At 42.6% G+C, this 21,368-nt stretch overlaps 1 protein-coding gene across 7 annotated transcripts in view; it reads left to right on the top strand.

The window, feature by feature from the left end:
• The window catches only part of MUS81 (MUS81 structure-specific endonuclease subunit), a 244,377-nt gene that overhangs the window by 85,052 nt on the left and 137,957 nt on the right, over positions 1-21,368 (top strand). For 2 of the 7 annotated variants that reach the window (XM_075837349.1, XM_075837354.1), the window contains exon 2: positions 5,888-5,949. The exons of the other annotated variants lie outside the window; for them this stretch is intronic. The gene's annotated coding sequence lies outside the window, so the exon portion shown is untranslated. The remainder of the gene's footprint in view (positions 1-5,887; positions 5,950-21,368) is intronic. 7 annotated transcript variants of the gene reach the window in all.

The raw sequence follows: 21,368 nt of genomic DNA, 5'->3' as shown, positions 1-21,368 counted from the left end.
ACCTGTTATTTACGAGTCGTCGTTTGACAGCTGTCAAACGACGACCCGTAAATTTACTGCCTCGGCAAAGAAGTGCAGGGCACTTCTTTGCCACGTAATTTGAGCCGTTCTTCATTGAAATCAATGAAGCACGGCTCAAGGTTTACGAGCGTCTCAGACGCCTCGTAAATTACGAGGAGGAGCTTTTACGTGTGAAACGAGGCAGCTGTTAACAGTCTGTCTTTTCACACGTAACTGCCTCTCAGCGTGTGAACATACCCTAAGACTTCTATGGTGTCATCCATTTTAGTCTCCAGGACATTTGTCCGGGCTCCCAGCTCCCGTATCTCCCGAGTAAGATCCCTGGACAGCTTAGAAGCTGTAAGTTGTAGTTCCTGCTGTAGAAGCTGCTTAAATTTTAGAAGCAGGGAGGCATCTCTGGTAGTGAATTGTGGATCGGGTTGCTGGGACCCGTCCTCCTGCGAGTCTGCAATGAGCTCGGGTGAGGCCCGTATCTCGTCCTCGGAGCCTGCCGACATGGCGGGAGAAGTTGCGCTCTCAGGCGTGGGGGCAGGGACGGAGGACTCCGGCGGTTTTAAGTCCTTTCGCCCCACTAAATTCTTCCGGACCATGAACAAACTGAGCAGGGGGTCGTCTGGGGGAGAAAGTGGGGTGTGATAGCGAGATAGTTCACCTCAAAAGTTAGCGTCTGATAGCTGTTGTGCCCAGGAGTCGCGGAGCTACCTCAGCATGCGGCCATCTTGGTTAGCAGCTCGCGAGCGCCCCCCTTTTACGTTTTTTTTTACGCTGTTCACCACGTGCAATAAATAATATAATATTTTGATACCTCAGGTCGTTACGGTCGCGGCGATACCAAATACATATGGTTTATTATTATTTTTCAATAATAAAGGACTTGATAAGAGTAAAAGGGGGATTGTGTTTTATTTGATTACTTGAAACTTTTATTGTTTTCAAACTTTTATTATTTGCACTTTTTTTTACACTTTTTTGACACTTTTTCTCAAGTCCCACTAGGGGACTTGAAGGTCCAACGGGCAGATTTTTTTTTTTCTAATACATTGCACTACCTATGTAGTGCAATGTATTAGATCTGTCAGTCATTCACTGACAGCAAGCCGATTAGGCTTCGCCTCCCGGCGGGGCCTAAATCGGCTTCCGCAATGGCAGAGCAGGAGACCATTGTGTCTCCTGTTGCCATAACAGCAGTCGCCAGTCCTGATTGCCTGTCAGGGCTGGCGATCTGCTAGTAACCGCTATGATGCAGCAATCGCTTTTTCGATTGCTGCATCGAAGGGGTTAATGGCAGGGATCGGAGCTAGCTCCGGTTCCTGCCGTTACAGGTGGATGTCAGCTGTACAGTACAGCTGACTTCCACCGCTGATGACGCCGGATCAGCTCCTGACCCGGCGCCATCATGCCGGCAGCTACGGAAGCCGATCAGGCTCCGCCGCCGGGCGGATCTTGACCGGCTTCGGTGCTAGGCAGACCGGGAGGCCAGTATTAGGCCTCCGGTTGCCATTGCAGCCACCGGAACCCCGGCAATTTCATTACTGGGGTTCCGATGAGCTGCAAACACCTTAAGTGCAGCGATCGCGTTTGAGCGCTGCACTTAAGGGATTAATGGCGGGGATCTAAGCTAATTTCGGTCCCCGCCGTTACAGCCGGATGTCAGCTGTAAGATACAGCTGAGATCCGGTGATGATGGCACCGGCTCAGCTTCTGAGCCGGTCCCAAACATTCGGCGTACATGTACGGCAAGATGCGGGAAGTCAATGCTTTCTATGACGTACATGTACGGCAAATGTCGGGAAGGGGTTAAAAAACGAGACCCATAAAGGTATTCATCTAGTGGTGTAGTGAGCATGCTGACTAAATAAATTTTTAAAGGAGGAAATAATGGGTATTGTTTCAGACACTATGGGTATATAATGTTTTACATTTCCACATGAAATAGAGGAGACGTGGTAAAAGGTTATTTTGTTAGAAATATGCCACATTAATAAATTTCTGCGGCATACAGAAGAGAAGTGAAGCCGTGTATTCATAATGGATGCATGTCGCTATAGACTCATTTGCCTGTACTTATGACTATTCTTGCTAAATAAGCCGTTGTCCCTCATCTGTGTCATTATGATGTCATTCTGTCCTAATTAGGGATGTCACAATACCAGAATTTGGACTTCGATACCGATGCTGTGTGTAGTATTGCGATTTCGATACCAAAACGATACTTTGCCAACAGTAATAAAAAAAAAAGTTCTTCCATTTTCTGATGTGAGGCGTGAGGTGTGATGATGAATTTAACCTCCATGTGCCTCACAGTAATAGTAATTAACCCCATTATGTGTCTCATTCATAATGGGTTAATGTGTGAGGTACCTGATGCGGTTAATTACTATTAATGTGAGGCACATGGAGGTTAAATTCATCACACCACGTGCCTCACAATAAGGCATCATTTAGACAAGCGTAATATACGCACGTGCTTTTCACGCGTGTCGTACGCACCTATATTAGGCTATGGGGCAGTGCAGACAGTCCGTGAGTTTTGCGCAGCGTGAGTCCGCTGCGTAAAACTCACGACACGTTCTATATTTCCACGTGCTTTTCTGTTTACAAACATCCAAACGGAGTGTCAAAATGATGGCGGCTGCGAGAAAATCTCGCAGCCGCGCATCATACACTGATGACACACGCAGCTGTTAAGTGCCTTTTGCGCACGCAAAACGCCGCGTTTTTTGCGTGCGCAAAACGCACACGCTCGTGTAAATGAGGCCTAAGTGAAAGACGTTTTTATTTAATTTTTTTACAGCGTACACATCAAATGACGCAAAAAAATTGTTGTGCAGGCTATTACGGCCGCACCAATACCGAATATGTGTATTTTATGTATTGAGACTTATTTTAATGTTTATTTTAAAAAAAGGTGTGTGTATATTTTTTTAAATTTAATATTACTTTATGTTTTTACTTTATTTTTAAACTTTAATGTACTGGCATATATCAGATATATGCCAGTACATTAGCCTGTGTACGTATAATACACAGGCATTTGTTAGGACATACCTAAGTATGCCCTAACAGGAAATCTGGTAAGACAGCCCTGGGGTCCTTCAATAGACCCTGGGATGTCTGCCCATATATGGTATGGCCCTCGATCGCGTCGCAGAAGTTCCCTGTGACGCAATCCAGGGGCATCCCCCCCTTCTCATTTTCCCCTGAATGCTGCGGTCAGCTTTGATCGCAGCATTCAGGGGAATAGCGGCGGAGATGAGAGGTTTCTCTGATCTCCGCCGTTATAGAGCGGGGCTGCGGCTGTGTAATACAACGCTCCTGACAGTAAGTGCGCGCGCAGTCATTTTTGTTTTGCAGTGCGCCCGCCATGTTCTGTCTGTCTTCAGTGCCGGCGCTCATTAGTGCAGCACTGGTCCCATCACATCATCTTGGCGGCGCGCACTTGTTAGGAATCAGCAGCGCAGCAATGATTGTATTACACAGCCGCAGCCCCGCTCTCATACATTCATGTGTTACAATACCGAGCTGTGCGGCCGCGCAGCTTAGTATCGAAATACATGAAATAACGGTATCGAACCATTTGGGGATGCAAAGTATCGAAACAGTATCGAAGTTTCGATGCATCGTGCATCCCTAGTCCTAATATAAAATCAGTCAGAGAGGAAAAAATAAACTGTACTGGAGTGACGGGCAATATCTTCAAAAAAATGGAGAAAAATGCATCCAACTATGTGGCAAACTCAAGTTTGTTCACTAGGTAGAAGAACACCTTCCGGGCTGTCATGACAGCCTTTTTTTTTTTTCTTTTTTTAGTGACTCGTTGTACAACGTCTCTGTAGCTCCATCAATCCCCCCTATATGAGGGCCGAACGTGCCAAGTAACGCGGTACACCATAAACAACCAATCGGTTCCAGTATATATAAAGGGGCAGTGTCCAAAACCATCAATAGGAACAGTAAAGAATCACTAATCTCCAAAATGATGTCAGTATTTCCAGAAGCATTGTCGGGTGCAAGAGGTCCTGCGAAAACCCGAATGTAGTAAAGCCCATAGTGTATGGATTAGGAACAGCTCGATTATTAGTGATCCACCAATTAAAAAAAAAAAAAAAAGATCATGCCCGTATCACCATACAGAATTATTATTGAAAATAACAGTTTTGTTCGGCAGGACATAGTCATAAAAACAGTCAAAAGGAACAAAATGATCAAAAATATGAAGGGGGTAAAATATTCTCTGAAAAAATATTTACTACGTCTCTCAAAAGAATTCCTATAGCAGAGATACATACATAGACAGATACTTATTGTAATATAGCTTAGATTGTAAGGGTATGTTCACACGCAAACTCAAGGGAAAACCGCTCCTGATTTTCAGACGTTTTTTAAGCCACTCGCGATTTTTGCTGCGTTTTTCGCTGCGTTTTTTAACGGACGTTTTTGGAGCTGTTTTCAATAGAGTCAATGAAAAACGCAACCAAAAAGTCCCAAGAAGTTTCCAGCACTTCTTTTGACGAGCCGTCATTTTACACGCCGTATTTTGACAGCGACGCGTAAAATAAAGGCTCGTGGGACCAGCACATCGTAATTCCCATTGAAAGCAATGGGCAGATGTTTGTAGGCGTATTAGGGGCGTTTTTTCAGGCGTAAAACGCCTGAATTACGCCTGAAAACACTGCATGTGAACATACCCTTATACAGGATAAAGATTATCATCTTACATAGTCATTGTATGGGACACTTGTCGTCTCCATCTTGTTTTAGGCTGGGTTCACACAACCTATTTTCAGGCGTAAACGAGGCGTATTATGCCTCGATTTACGCCTGAAAATACGGCTCCAATACGTCGGCAAACATCTGCCCATTCATTTGAATGGGTTTGCCGACGTATTGTGCTGACGACCTGTAATTTACGCGTCGTCGTTTGACAGCTGTCAAAAGACGACGCGTAAAATTACAGCCTCGTCAAAAGAAGTGCAGGACACTTCTTGAGACGTTTTTGGAGCCGTTTTCTCATAGACTATTGAAAACAGCTCCAAAAACGGCGCGAAAATGGCACGAAAAACGCAGCGAAAAACGTGAGTTGCTCAAAAAACGTCTGAAAATCAGGTGCTGTTTTCCCTTGAAAACAGCTCTGTATTTTCAGACGTTTTTGGATCAGCGTGTGAACATACCCTTAGCCCTGGGTGTGTGTCTACATCGTAAAGCCCATTGAAAGTAATGGGCAGATGTTTGCTGACGTTTTGGAGCCGTTTTTTCAGATGTAATTAGAGGCGTAAAATGCCTCCATTACGTCTGAAAATAGGTTGTGTGAACCCAGCCTAACAGTCAACGTCCACATAATGTATCTTTAGTTCTATCGAATAACATTTATATTATAACACAAATTCGCAGCGTAATACATTCGCAGCAGAGTGGATGAGATTTGAACAAATCTCATCCACACACTGCGTAAATGATAAGCGGAAAATCCCACTCAGAAATTGATCCGCGGTGCGGTCTTTTACGCCGCAGCATGTCCGTTGTATTTGTGTAATTGCTATTTTTTTGGTGCGGTTTTCCCCATTGAATTCAATAGGGAGGTAAAACTCGCAACAAATAGCAGATGTTGCAATTTTTGCTGCGAAAAAGCTGCGATTCCGATGCAAAAATCACAACTCAGAAAAAAATTTAATCTTATACTTACCAAGAATTCTGTGTCCGGCCTTTTGGGATGACGTTTCATCCCATGTGAACACTGCAGCCAATCCAAGGCTGCAGCAGTCACATGGGCTGAAACGTCATCCCAGGAGCCCGGGCTGCAGGATGGCAAAGGGACACGTCGTCATGGTTACGGGTAATTAGGTAACTTTTTTTTTCTTTATGATAGGCAGAAGCGGTCACATGGGATGAAACGTCATCCCAGGAGATAGATCTGCAGGACGTCAGATGGTAAGTATGGGCGTATTTTTGTTCTTTTTTTGCTTCTGTTTTCCGCAGCGGACATTCTAGCCGAAAAACTGCACCACAATTTGGTGCGGTTTTTTTGACGGAATTCCTTGCGACCATAAAGACGGAAACGCGGTGTACTTTTACGCAGCGTATTAGCCCTGTGTGTACATACCCTTCGTTTTTTCTTTGTAAAAGTAGTAAAATCTAAAAAACCTGCATAAATTTGGTATCACCTTAATCGTATTGACCCACAAAAGAAAGTGTTTTTTTCCGAGATACCCAGTACATTATATAGTACAATAAATGGTGCCGTAAAAACTACAACTCGTCCTGCAAAAAACATGCCCTCATATGGCTATATCAACTCAAAATGTAAAAAGTTATGGCTTTTTGTAGGTGGAGAGGAAACAACGAAATGAAAAACCTAAAAATGGCTGCAGCGGCAAGGGGTTAAAGTTGCACTTCAAATCATTTTGTTCCTGATCGTAAATGGTTGAGCTTTCCTTTTACAGAATTGCTGAGTAGCAGCAGTGTACAAGTAGTTGCATGTTCCTAGATTCAGCATTCCACGTGCCTTTTAAAGATACATTAGTTTCTCTCTGCAAATGACTCTTGGGGCGGATTCACACGAACGTGATTTGCGTCCGTGCAGCCCGCGTTGTTTTCACGCGCCTTGCGCAGACCAATACAAGTATATGGGGCAGTGCAGACAGTACGTGTTTTTTGTGCAGCGTTAGTCCGCTGCGTAAAAGTCGCGACAAGTTCTATATATCGGCGTTTTTCGCGCATCACGCACCCATTGAAGTCAATGGGTGCATGAAAACCACGCATGCCACACGGAAGTACTTCCGTGCGAACTGCGTGATTCGCGCAACAGCTGTCAAACTCTGAATGTAAACAGAAAAGCACCACATGCTTTTCTGTTTACAAACATCCAAACGGAGTGTCATAATGATGGCGGCTGCGCGAAAATCACGCAGCCGCGCATCATACGGGGCTGACACACGGAGCTGTTAAGTGCCTTTTGTGCACGCAAAACGCCGCGTTTTTTGCGTGCGCAAAACGCACACGCTCGTGTAAATCAGGCCTTAGGCTGGATTCACACGAGCATGTTACGTCCGTAATGGACGGAACGTATTTCGGCCGCTAATCCCGGACCGAACACACTGCAGGGAGCCGGGCTCCTAGCATCATAGTTATGTACGACCCTAGGAGTCCCTGCCTCTCCGTGGTACTACTGTCCCGTACTGAAAACATGATTACAGTACGGGACAGTTGTCCTGCAGCGAGGCAGGGACTCCTAGCATCGTACATAACTATGATGCTAGGAGCCCGGCTCCCTGCACTGTGTTCGGTCCGGGATTAGCAGCCGAAATACGTTCCGTCCATTATGGACATAACATGCTCGTGTGAACCCAGCCTCAGGGTAGGAACACACACCACGTATTCAGTGCAGATACACTGCATTAACCCTTTAGTAGTAGAATTGGAAGAAAAATGTATGGATATACAGGGGAGCGCTACTAGTAAGTAAACGGTTAGCAATGGTAAATTCCTTGATTTATTAAATATAGGCAACGCGTTTCAACACAGGACATGTGTCTTCGTCAGGCCAAGGAAGAACAAACAGTGCCTGACGAAGACACGTGTCCTGTGTTGAAACGCATTGCCTATATTTAATAAATCAAGGAATTTACCATTGCTAACCATTTACTTACTAGTAGCGCTCCCCTGTATATCCATACATTTTTCTTCCAATTCTACTATTACATTGCGGTACCACATTTCCATGTTACCGGCATCTGGATTGGGGAGCAGCAGCTGTTTGTTTAAATTCTTACATGCTTACATCAGTGTTGTACCTGACTTGTACAACCTGTAAAGGTGAGCGCTATCACCTTCCTTTATATTTGTTCTACCGTATCCATCAGGTTTATCTTGCACCATGTGGCACTGTGTACTCTTTTTTTTTTCCTTAGGTTTAACACTTTAGTGACCACCCCATAGTGTTTTTACGGCGGCCACTAACGGGCATTATTCCGATGCAGTAGCCTTTTTACGGCGCTGCATCGGAATAAGTAAACAGAGCAGGGAGCCGGGACATCCCTGCTCTAACGGGTGAGCTCGATATCAGTATCGATCTCACCCGTTTAACCCTTCAGATGCGGCACTCAATAGCGAGCGCCGCATCTGAGTGGTTTTGCAGAAAGGGAGGGAGCTCCCTCTCATCCCACCAGCACCCGGCGATAAGAATGCCGAGTGTCTGTGTCTCCGATGGCAGCCGGGGGCCTAATAAAGGCCCCCAGGTCTGCCTGTAGTGTATGCCTGCTAAGTCATGCCAGAGGCATGGCCTAGCAGATGCCTGTCCGTTTTACACGGACAGGCATAATACACTGCAATACAGAAGTATTGCAGTGTATTATAAATGCGATCGTAAGAATCGCATAGTGAAGTCTCCTAGTGGGGCTAGTAAAAAAAGTGAAAAAACCCCCCGAAAAACCGACTTTTTCCCCTTACAAACTGCTTTATTATTAAAAAACAAAATAAAGTTAAAAAGTTACATAGATTTGGTATCGCCGTGTCCGTAACGACCCCGACTATAAACTTATTACATAATTTAGCCCGCACGGTGAACGCGGTAAAAAATAAAATAAAAAACAATGCAAAAATTGCTGTTTTCTTTGAATCCTGGCTTAAAAAAATGTGATAAAAAGTGATCAAAAAGTCGCATCTACTCCAAAATGGTACCGATAAAAACTACAAGTCGTCCCGCAAAAAAAAAGCCCTCATACAACCGCATCGGCAAAACAATAAAAAAGTTATGGCTCTTCAAATATAAATATAAAAAAATAATTTTGAAAAAAGTGTTTTCACTGTGTAAGGCCTCATTTACACGAGCGTGTGCGTTTTGCGCGCACAAAAAACGCAGCGTTTTGCGTGCGCAAAAGGCACTTGACAGCTCCGTGTGTCATCCGTGTATGATGCGCGGCTGCGTGATTTTCGCGCAGCCGCCATCATAGAGATGAGGCTAGTCCACGTCAGTCACTGTCCATGGTGCTGAAAGAGTTAACTGATCGGCAGTAACTCTTTCAGCACCCTCGACAGTGCATTCCGATCACCATATCGAGTAACCTGTTGAAAAAAAAAGAGGTTCGTACTTACCGAGAACTTCCCGGCCGTTGCCTTGGTGACGCATCCTTGGTGACGCGTCCTTGGTGACGCGCCTCTCTTGACATCTGGCCCCACCTCCCTGGATGACGCGGCAGTCCATGTGACCGCTGCAGCCTGTGCTTGGCTTGTGATTGGCTGCAGCTGTCACTTGGACTGAATTGTCATCCCGGGAGGTCAGACTGGAGGAAGAAGCCGGGAGTTATCGGTAAGTCAGAACTTTTTTTTTTTTTACACGTTCACGTATATTGGAATCGGAAGTCACTGTCCAGGGTGCTGAACCAGTTTAACTCTTTCAGCACCCTGCACAGTGACTGTCTCCTGCCGGGTTCGGTCAAAACGAGTTCGGCCGAACCCGGTAAAGTTCGGTTCGCTCATGTCTAAGACACTCCGTTCGGATGTTTGTAAACAGAAAAGCACGTGGTGCTTTTCTGTTTACATTCAGTTTGACAGATCTTGCGCGAATCACTCAGTTCGCACGGAAGTGCTTCCGTGCGACCTTCGTGGTTTTCACGCACCCATTGACTTTAATGTGTGCGTGATGCGCGAAAAACGTACGATTATAGAACATGTCGTGAGTTTTACGCAACGCACTCGCGCTGCGCAAAATTCCCGCATCGTCTGCACTGCCCCATAGAGTAATAAAGGTGCGTACGACACGCGTGAAAAGCACGCGCGTATATTACGCTTGTGTAAATGAGGCCTTAGGCCGGATTCACACGAGCGTCTACGTTTTGCGCGCGCAAAAGGTACATAACCGCTCCGTGTGTCATCAGCACATGGTGCGCGGCTGCATAATTTTCGCGCAGCCGCCATCATTATGACACTCTGTATGTTTGTTAACAGAAAAGCACTCTCTGTTTTCATTCATAGTTTTTACTGCTGTTGCGCGAATCACGCGTGTCACACAGAAGTGCTTCTGTGTGCTGCGCGTGATTTTCACGCACCCATTGACTTCAATGGGTGCGTGATGCCCGAGAAACGCACAAATATAGGACATGTCGTGAGTTTTACGCAGCGGACACACGTTGTGTAAAAATCACTGACTATCTGAACGGCCCCATTGACTAACATAGGTCCGTGCGAGGCGTGTGAAAATCACGCGCGTTGCACGGACGTATATCACGTTCGTCTGAATAAGTCCTTAAAGTAGTAAAACATAAAAAATCAATATAAATTTGGTATCGTTGCAATCGCAACAACGCGCTGAATAAAGTAAACGGCGTAAATTTTGGATGCAAAAACGTGTGACGAAATTGCAGTTTTTTTTCTATTCCCCCTCAAAAAAAAGTTTATAAAAATTAATCAATGAATTCTATGTACCCCAAAATGGTGCTATTAAAAAATACAACTTGTCCCGCAATAAACAAGACCTTATACAGCTATGTCGACGCAAAAATAAAAAAAAGTTATAGCTCTTTGATCGAGACAATGGAAAAACGTAAAAAATGGCTTGGTCATTAAGATCTAAAATAGGCTGGTCATTAAGGGGTTAAGCTGTGCAGCGTATCCGCACTGAACACCGCAGGGAATGCCGTCTGGAAAATGCCACCACATTATGATGCGTTTTTTAAGTGGAATTTCCACTGCAAATCGGAGCCGGAAAAAAACAAAACAACCTTCGTACTTATCCCCTCCCTCTTCTTGGCGCGTAGTCCGGGCTCCTGGGATGATGCTGCAGCGGTCACATGGCCTGCAACATCATCCAGGGAGGCTGGACTGGAGAAGAAGCAGGGAACTCTGGGTAAGTATAACTTTTATTTTTATTTTTTCTTGTGATTTTTGCGGCGCATCTTTGCGATTCCGTCGCAAATATCGCAACACATACTTCTTTGTTGCGGGTTTAAGCACCCCATTGAATTCAATGGGTAAACCCGTAACAGAAGAGGTGCGTATCCGCAGAATTAATTGACATGCAGCGGTTGAAGTAACTGCACCGCACGTCAATTTATGTGCGTTTTTTTGGGCAGATATTTACCGCAGTTCGGACGAGATTTGTTGAAATCTCACCCACACTGCTGCTACTTTAATACGCTGCAGATTTTCCACAATTAATCCATTGTGGAAAATTCACAAATGCAAATGAGGTTTGAAATGGACAACTGGGCGTTTTTTTTTCGTTATGTCCAACTGGGCGTGTATTGTGTTTTTAACTGGGCGTGTTTACGTGTATGATGCTGACCAATCAGTGACCAGTCAGCATCATACACTCATCTCCATTGATTTACACAGCAGCGATGTGCAGCCGCATACACAGAGATTAACGTTAATCAAGTGTCCTGATAATGAATACACATGATCATCCAGCCTGGACGTCATGTGTATTCAGAATCCTGACACTTCTGACTCTTTTCTGTGAGATTTGCAGCAAGGGAAACGAAATCTCGTTTATCTCCGAAATCTCGCGAGATTTCGTTTCCCGTGCTAGAAATCTCAAAGAAAAGATTCAGAAGTGTCAGGATTCTGAATACACATGACGTCCAGGCTAGATGATCATGTGTATTCATTATCAGGACACTACAGTAACGTTAATCTCTGTTTATGTGGCTGCACATCGCTGCTGTGTAAATCAATGGAGATGAGTATGATGCTGACTGGTCACTGATTGGTCAGCATCATACACGTAAACACGATACACGATTTTTCTCATTTTAAATGTATTTGCTTGTAAAACATATAGTAATACCACACAAAATAGTTACTAATTAACATTTTCCATATGCTACTTTATGTTTGCATCGTTTTTTTGAACGTTCTTTTATTTTTCTACGACGTTACAAGGCGTCGAACTTTAGCAGCAATTTCTCAAATTTGTAAGAAAATTTGAAAGGGCTATATTTTCAGGGACGAGTTCAGTTCTGAAGAGGCTTTGAAGGGCCCTTATATTAGATACCCCCATAAAACACCCCATTTTAAAAACTGCACCCCTCAAAGTATTCAAAACAGTTTTCAGAAAGTATTTTAACTCTTTAGGTGTTTCACAGGAATTGAAGCAAAGTAGAGGTGAAATTTACAAATGTATTTATTTTTTTGCCAAAATCAATTTGTAATAAAAAAAATTCTGTAACACAGAAAGTTTTACCCGAGAAATGCAACTCAATATTCATTGCCCAGATTCTGCAGTTTTTAAAAACATCCCACTTGTGGCCCTAGTGTGCTAATGGACTGAAACACAGGCCTCAGAAGCAAAGGAGCACCTAGAGGATTTTGGGGCCTTCTTTTTATTAGAATATATTTTAGGCACCATGTGAGGTTTGAAGAGGTGTTGTGGAAACCCACAAAAGTGACCCCATTTTTTGAAACTACACCCCTCAGGGAATTTATCATACATTTTGACCCCACAGGTTTTTTTGCTAAATTTATTTGAATTAGTCTGTGAAAATTAAAATCTACTTTATTTTCTGGAAAAATAGTAAAAGAGAAACAGCACCCCAACATTAGTAATGCAATTTCTCCCGATTACGGAAATACCCCATATGTGGTAATAAACTACTGTTATGACCCATGGCAGTGCTCAGAAGGGAAGGAGCACCATTTGGATTTTGGAGTGCAGATTTTACTGGAATGGTTTTCGGTGCCATGTCGCGTTTGCAATGCACTGGAGGGACCTAAACAGTGGAATCCCTCCAAAAGTGACCCCATTTTGGAAACTACACCCCTCTAGGAATTTTTCTAGTGGTATAGTTAGCATATTGACCCCACAGGTTTTTTGCTGAATTTATTGGAATTCGTCCTTGAAGATAAAAATCTACTTTTTTTCTGAAAGAACATAGAATTTTCTCATTTTTATTAGGAATAAAAGGAGAAAAAGCACCTCAACATTTGTAAACCAATTTCTCCTGATTATGGCAATACCCCATATGTGTTAATAAACTGCTGTTTGGGCCCACGGCAGGGCTCAGAAGAAAAGGAGTGCCATTTGGATTTTGCAGCTCAGATTTAGCTGAATTGGTTTCTGGCGGCCATGTCACTTTTGCAGAGACCCTGAAGTACCAGTATATAAGAAATTCCCCAGGTCTGATCCCATTTTGGAGACTATACCCCTCAAAGAATTATTAAATTAGAGGTGTAGTGAGCATTTTGATCCCTCAGGTGTTTTATAGATTTTATTAGAATTGGGTAGTGAAAATGAAAAAATATTTTTTTCCAATAACATGAAGATTTAGTTCATAATTTTTCATTTCCACGAGGAATACAGGAGAAAAGACACCCCAAAATGAGTTACACAATTTCTCTTGAGTTGCGAAATACCCCATATGTGGTTGTAAACTGCTATTTGGACACACGGCAAGGGTCTAAAGGGAAAAAGCGTAATATCGTTTTTGGAATGAAGATTTTACAAAATTGTTTTTTGGCGCCATGTTGCATTGTGCTGAGGTACCAGTACAGTGAAAACGCCTGAGAATTGACCACATTTAGGAAACTACACCCCTCAAGGAATTCATCTAGAAGTGTAGTGAGCATTTTGACCCCAAAGGTTTTGCAGAAATTAGTACACAGTAGATGTAGTACAATTTCCACAGATAAGCTATTTCAGTGCCCAATGTGTTGTGCTCAGATTGTGCCACTTTAGACACACACCCCATAAATTGCGGGTTCTCCAGAGTACAGTAATACGTCATATGTGCTCATAAACTGCTGTTTGGGCCCGCTGCCAGGCCCAGAAGGAGCGCCATTTGGCTTTTGGAGCGTAGATTTTGCTTGGTAGAAGTTTTTTGTTTCGTGTTTTACTGGTGTTTCAGTTTATGTGAGCTGTGTGGAGTACATCAGGGCATATGTAAGCTGTGCAGAGTACATCAGGGTATATGTAAGCTGTTAGGAGTATATCAGGATATATGTAAGCAGGGCGGAGTACATCAGGATATATGTAAGCTGGGCGGAGAACATCAGGGTATGTGTAAACTGGGCGGAGTACATCAGGGTATATGTAAGCTGGGCGGAGTACATCAGGGTATATGTAAGCTGGGCAGAGTACATCAGGGTATATGTAAGCTGTGCGAAGTACATCAGGGTATATGTAAGCTGTGCAGAGTACATAAGGGTATATGTAAGCTGGGCGGAGTACATCAGGGTATATGTAAGCTGTGTGGCGTACATCAGGGTTTATGTAAGCTGTGCGGGGTACATCAGGGTATATGTAAGCTGTGTGGAGTACATCAGGGTATATGTAAGCAGGGCGGAGTACATCAGGGTATATGTAAGCTGGGCAGAGTACATCACGTTATATGTAAACTGGGCAGAGTACATCACGGTATATGTAAACTGGGCAGAGTACATCAGGGTATATGTAAGCTGTGTGGAGTGCATCAGGGTATATGTAAGCTGGATGGAGTGCATCAGGGTATATGTAAGCTGTGAGGAGTATATCAGGGTATATGTAAACTGGGCGGAGTGCATCAGGGCATATGTAAGATGTGCAGGAGTGCATCAGGGTATATGTAAGCTGGGCGGAGTACATCAGGCTATATGTAAGCTGGGTGGAGTACATCAGGGTATATGTAAACTGGGCGGAGTTCATCAGGGTATATGTAAGCTGGGCAGAGTACATCAGGGTATATGTAAGCTGTGCGGAGTACATCAGGGTATATGTAAGCTGGGCGGAGTACATCAGGGTATATGTAAACTGGGCGGAGTGCATCAGGGTATATGGAAGCTGGGCGGAATACATCAGGGTATATGTAAGCTGGGAGGAGTGCATCAGGTATATGCAGTAACATCATACAGTAACGTCCATTTGCGTTTAAAGTGCAGGCTCAGTGTCACTCCGGAGCAACAGACTTCAAACTGTGAGCACCATGTCCATGTGGCACAGATTGTCATAGGCAATTGCGAAATGTTTTTTTTGTTTTTTTTTAGTAAATCTGCAGAACAAATCCTCAGCAAACACTGGGATTTCTGCTGCTGATTGTCGAGCAGATTCACACGCAGGTAACCCCTCATTGTAATTCAATGGGGCTAATATGCGGCATTTCAGCACAGAATTTCTGGCAATAATGAACATGCTAGATTGCTGGTGGAATGTTAGCGGATTCTGCCGGGATTTAGGCGGGGAATCCACACATAAATCCTCACAGAATCCTCATCGTGTGAACGTGGCCTGAGATTATGTTTATAAGAAGCAATCCCATTTATCTGAATGGAAATTACAGAAATCCCTGCACATGCAACAACTCCATTCAGATACATGGAATGGATTTTAAGTTGCAGAAATATCTGCAACTAACTAATCTGCCGTGTATTAATACGCCCTGAAAAGGTGTCCGATTGAAGTTTGTTTCAAATGACATGACTACACACATCATTCAAATACAAATAGATCCAACTAATCTCATTCATTGTAAACTGTATTATAAAGTATAACAAAATGATTTGTCACATGGAGGCTGGAATTCCATAGAGCGTTTATTACAGGTGAAGCACATTGAAACATGTGCTTCACCTGCAGTAGCCGCACGGCCGAAAACCGCATCGCTAAACCGTGGAGAATTTTTTGTAAAACGCATGCGTTTTTTTCCATTTGTTTTTCACAGCAATAAAGAAGCACATGAAAATCACTAGAAAACTGCTGTTAAAACGCGATCAAAGCGTCCTGTATTAGCCTTATTGTGGCTATAATTATACAGGACGCTTTGATCGCGTTTTAACTGCAAGTTCGAGGCTTGAAAGAAAGAATCCAGTATCTGAGTACCAGCCATGTATTAAAGGCCATATGTCACTAGATTTTAGGGCACCCCAACCCCGCACTAATCAGCTGTACCGGCTTCCTCCGCTCAGTGGCCGGTGTCGGAAGCAGATGGCGCCGTACACAGCATAGCGGCCGTGTTGCAGAACTGCAACTCTGATTTCATTCACTTGAATAGGACAGACCTGCAGTACTGCAGCTCGGCCGCAAAACTGTGATCAGAGCCACCTGCTTCCGGCACGGACATTCAGTGCCCGGAGGCAGCCGATCGGTGCGGGATTCGGGTGTCGAATCCTCACCGATCATATGCTGGGGACCTATCCTGTGGATAGGTTAACAGTATGAAAATCCAGTCCGTGCCCAGACAACCCCTTTAACTTCTGAGAATTGCTATGTCTGATGTTTTCTTTACTCCATGATTTCATTTATAGACCTGCTATCGATAGGATCACCATTTTTTATGATAGGTTTTTGTTATACTTTTTCAATAAAATTTTCCTTAGAGATTAGTTGATTTACCTTAACAAGATAAAGACTGACCATACCTTTTCCCTCTTAGGCTGGGTTCACACAAAGTTTTTTGACGCAAAACTCTCCAAAAACCGGCCAAAAATGCCTCCCATTGATTTCAATGAGAGGCGGTTTTCTCCCGCGAGCGGTAAAACCGGCTCGCGGTAGAAAGAAGGGACATGCCCTATCTTCGCGTGATTACGCCCCTGACCTCCCATTGACATCAATGGGAGGCAGAGAAAGCGTATTTCGCGGCGTTTTATTCCCGCGGCGCTCAATGGCAGCGGGTGAAAAATACAGCGAAAATCGACGTGCAGGCCAACCATCTTATGTGTATGGGGGCATCCCAAATCCCCACCAACGACGAATATCGGGAAGGGTGGGCATGTTAAATTTGAACATACCGGATCCTTTTGTTTGTTATTAGACTCCTCAACATGAAATTGCAACACAAAGAAGGGCAAGACGTAAGGTTATGTAAATCGGGGAAGTAGCAGGTGTCACTAAGATCTGCAAATGATAACATTTTCAAGCACCTATCTCCAAGGTGTGGTACGTGGGAGGGGAATAAAAGATAGATTTATTTTATATATATATATATATATATATATATATATATATATATATATATATATATATAACTGTTTTATTCTCATTGATTTATATAACAAAGAATTCCATACTACATAAAAAAAAACTAACAAAATGTTCCGAGTTAAAATTATATGAAACAAAATATTATGTAGTACAAACACTATTCAAAAATTAAATGCTGGAACATCAACAGTCACCCCCTAAAACCATGGAAAATATTGTGTGTGTAAGAGGGGGGGGGGGGGGGAGAGAAAGAAAGAGAAAAAAAAACAACATTCTTCCTCAAACAACTACTAACACATTTTAAAACAGCCCTAAGGTATTTTTCTGTTCGAGGGATAGTTTCATTATCCATCTGTTCCAGATCTTATAAAAAAATAAAAAATCCCCTTCCTCTTTACTTAGCGTCAAGTAATATGATCTTTCTAAAAGCATCACTCTATTCACCTTATGGTGCCATTCTACTTCCAGTGGGAAACCTTTTGAGATCCATTTATAAATGATAACCAATCTTGCCAGAATCAAAATCTTTCTAATTAGTTTGCTACAACCACAGTCTTTCAAAATACCGGAGATGCCAAAAATAAATAGCATCAGTTCAATTGGAACCTCTTTCTGAATTAATTTAGAAATAGATGCTGCTACTCCACTTCAGCCCCACTATGTAGTTTGGGACAACACCACAACAAGTGGATGAGCTCCGCTTGATGTATACCACATTTCTGGCAATTATGGTTATTCCTTAACCCCATAACCTTTAAGAGCTTCGGTTTATAATAGTCTATGGTTGATCATAAAACAAATGAGTCGTGATCGTGGTTTAATTATGCTTCACCGATATGTTTATTATCTACCCCCAATCGATCCTAATCCCAAGATCCTTATCCCATTTTCCTCGTGATTTATTATGGTTCCCTTCATCCCCTGAAATGAATTTTTTTAAATAGTGAGGACAAAAGTCCTTTCTTACTTTTTAAGCATTCTAATGATTGAAAAGATGTAAGAACAAACCGTGATTTATGTTTAATGGCCAAAAAGGCGTGTTTAATTTGAAAATATTTAAACAGACCGTAATTAGGGACCTTGTACAGTCTCTGCAGTTCTGTAAAAGTTTTTAGTTGTACATTATTAAATAAATGTGATATCCTTGTTATGTGATGCTTTTTCCAAAACAAAGATTCCGGGAGGCCGTCAAACTCACCAATATTCCTATTGCCCCATAGAGGAGTGACTTTAATAAAGGTATTAATTTTTTCAATGACAGCATCCCAGACACGCCGCTGATTATCATAAATAGGCCCAAGTCCCAAATCAGGGAATTAAGAACCCCGGCTTCTAGAGCTTCAAATATATTAGACCATTTGTCCCCTAGTGGTTTCAATAAAAATCTATTAGCCCTCCCAGTCCCGGAACTGTTGAAACGGAGAAGCTAAAAAGTACTTCCTCCAATCCGGAAGGGCAAAGCCCGCTTTTGTTACCGGTAAGGTAAGAACAGAGTATTTAATGCGATTTGTTTTTTCCCCGTTCCAAATTAGGTCATTAGAGATAGCTTCTAGATTTTAAAAAAAAATTCCCGGTAACCAAATTGGATAGTTGGAGAAGAAATGTAATATTTTAGTTAAAAATAAGTTTTTTTTGATCAGTGCAATTTTTGCAACTCTTGTCAATGGTAAGTTTTTTTCATGCTTTAAAGGGAATGTGTCGCTATAAATGTTTTGTTTTTTTTTAGTTAAACAATTATTATTTAAGTGATTACACGTTGTTTTAATTTTTTCACAAGTCAGGAAATATTATAAATTAGATTCTAATTTATAACATTTCAATGTGCTGAGCACTAGAGGGAGCAGTTCCCAAAATAAACATGGTCAATGTGGTAAAGCAACCTCATTGCTTTATGCTGCAAATTTGGGGTAGACACACTCCCTAGTGTCCTCACGCAATCCCCCCTCCCTTATTCTGGCTAGTGCCAGGAGAAGGAGGGGTTTGAATCTTCAAACCTCCTACACTGTGTGCCGCCATTTCCTGAGCGACTGCACAGTGTAGGAGGATTAGATACAGTGCTCAGACAACAGTATAACACGAACATAATACACACATCACATACACAAACGTAATACACACATCACATACACGAACATAAATTACCTTCTCCTGCCTCCACTCCTATTCCTTGCGCCTTTGCTTCCTTGAACATATGGCCGGAAGCCGCGGCCGGAAGTCGTTATCTTACCGTCCAGCAGCGGCTTCCGGTCCACAAGAAAATGGCGCCGTATTTCGCTCTGCGAACGAGCTTTGGTTTGGTCTGTGTGAGAGCGGCGCATGCGCCGTTCCCACACAGACGGCGTAGGCTACAGTGAATGGAACATTCTCTATGGGGTTGTAGGTGCCGTATTCCATCTCTGTATGTGTCGTTAATCGACACATACAGAGATGGAAAAAAAATCGCATCCCTCATAGAGAAGTAAAAGTAAGTAAAAAGTAGAACACGAGAACACAAATAAATAAAATGTATTTTAATATCATATTAAAAGCAATATGATAAAAAAATAAAAATTCATGACACCTTCCCTTTAACTTTCCCCCTCAAAAAATGCAAATAGAGGAATTATATTGTGTAATGTAGTCAGTGGGGTCCCTAGAAATTTTTGCACCTAAATATTCAAATTCCTCAATAGAGTTCAAGGGAGAAATCTGATCGGGGTTAACCTCAGCTGAGATATTTAACAAGCTATAGTTTTGACAATTAATTTGAAGGCCAGCCCGCTCACCAAACTCTTGGTATAACCGAATTACATGGTCGACCGAAGATACATCCCCTATAAACAGAAGAACATTGTCTGCGTATAACGAGGTTTTATCGACCTTATTACCCATTTGAAAACCCACCATATGCCAAAATCTCAATTACTAAAGTAAATAAGAGAAGGGATAGGGGAAAACCCTGCCACACTCCCCTTTCTAAGTTACAGTAAGCTGATTTCTCACCATGCCTACTCTGGCCTGTGGTTGCCTATACAGTAATTGAATCCAATTTATGAATTTTTCCCCGATACCAAAATAAGCCAAAATCCTAAAAAGAAAACACCATTCGACTGTATCGAAAGCTTTCTTAGCATCGATTGGGAGGATAGAACCTTTCAAAGTGTACACTTTCCCGTACTCGGTCGACAGTCTTTACCATGACCCTGCCCGGAATAAACCAAGTCTGTTGCGGGTGAATTATACTATACATTACCTTCATCAGTCTATGGACAGAATCTTGGCCAACAGCTTGACATCAGTATTTAACAGTGAAATAGGCTGGTACGATTCCGGCACGAGAAGGTCCTTATCTTTCTTAGGGTTCACAATAATTTCTGTGGCCTCCATAGATTCGGGAAGCCTACCTCTAACATAGGAATAATTTCCTGTTTCCACTAGAATAGCGATTAATTTATCCTGGTATAATTTATATGGTTCAAATGGAATTCCGTCCACTCCCACAGCTTTGTTACTTGGCGTTTCTAGCAAGGACGCTCTTAATTCCTCCGATGTTATCGGGTGATCTAAGATTGATCTTTACTCGTTATCAATATTAGGGAATTCCATTCCATCCAGATAACTATCTATTCTATCCTCGGAGTCTTTTAACCTAGAGCGGTACGGGTCTTGATAAAATCCTCTGAATTCTTCTTCTACTTCCCTAGCGTCGTGAACAACTTGCCCCTTTGTACTCTTAATAGAGGAAACAGAATAAGGCCATTGGTTACTTACAATATGGGCCAAAAATGTACTTGATTTGCTACCTTCAAAATAGTATTGTTTGCAACTCGAAAATATTTCTGAGGGTATGTTCACACGGCCTATTTTCAGACGTAATTCGGGCGTTTTACCCCTCGAATTATGCCTGAAAAAATGCCCCTAATACGCCTACAAACATCTGCCCATTGCTTTCAATGGGTTTTACAATGTTCTGTTCCCACGGGCCTTAATTTTACGCGTCGTTGTCAAAATACGGCGCGTAAAATGACGGCTCGTCAAAAGAAGTGCAGGACACTTCTTGGGACGTTTTTGGAGCCGTTTTTCATAGACTCTATTGAAAACAGCTCCAAAAACGGCCGTAAAAAACGCTGCGAAAAAAGCGAGTTGCTAAAGAAACGTCTGAAAATCAGGAGCTGTTTTCCCTTGAAAACAGCTATGTATTTTCAGACGTTTTTTTGTTAAGCGTGTAAACATAGCCTGATTGTGCTTCCTCCTGCATCAAGTTTTCATATTTCTTTTTGGAGACTTTTTATTGAGATTCAGTAGCTTCTGAAGGATTTTATACATATTGCCTTTCCGTTTCTAGTTTTTTTTTGTAATAATATATATCTTTGCGTATACTGTGTTTTCTTAATAATATTTTGGTTTTTGAAAACAATTCCCCTAATGAATGCTTTTAGAGTATCCCATAATATCACTGATTCCGAGTAACCTGAGTTGGCTT

The sequence above is a fragment of the Rhinoderma darwinii genome, chromosome 9, assembly GCF_050947455.1.
Source record: "Rhinoderma darwinii isolate aRhiDar2 chromosome 9, aRhiDar2.hap1, whole genome shotgun sequence".
NCBI lineage: Eukaryota > Metazoa > Chordata > Amphibia > Anura > Rhinodermatidae > Rhinoderma > Rhinoderma darwinii.
Note: the sequence above shows the minus strand (reverse complement) of the source record. Positions and strands in the feature narration are given on the sequence as shown.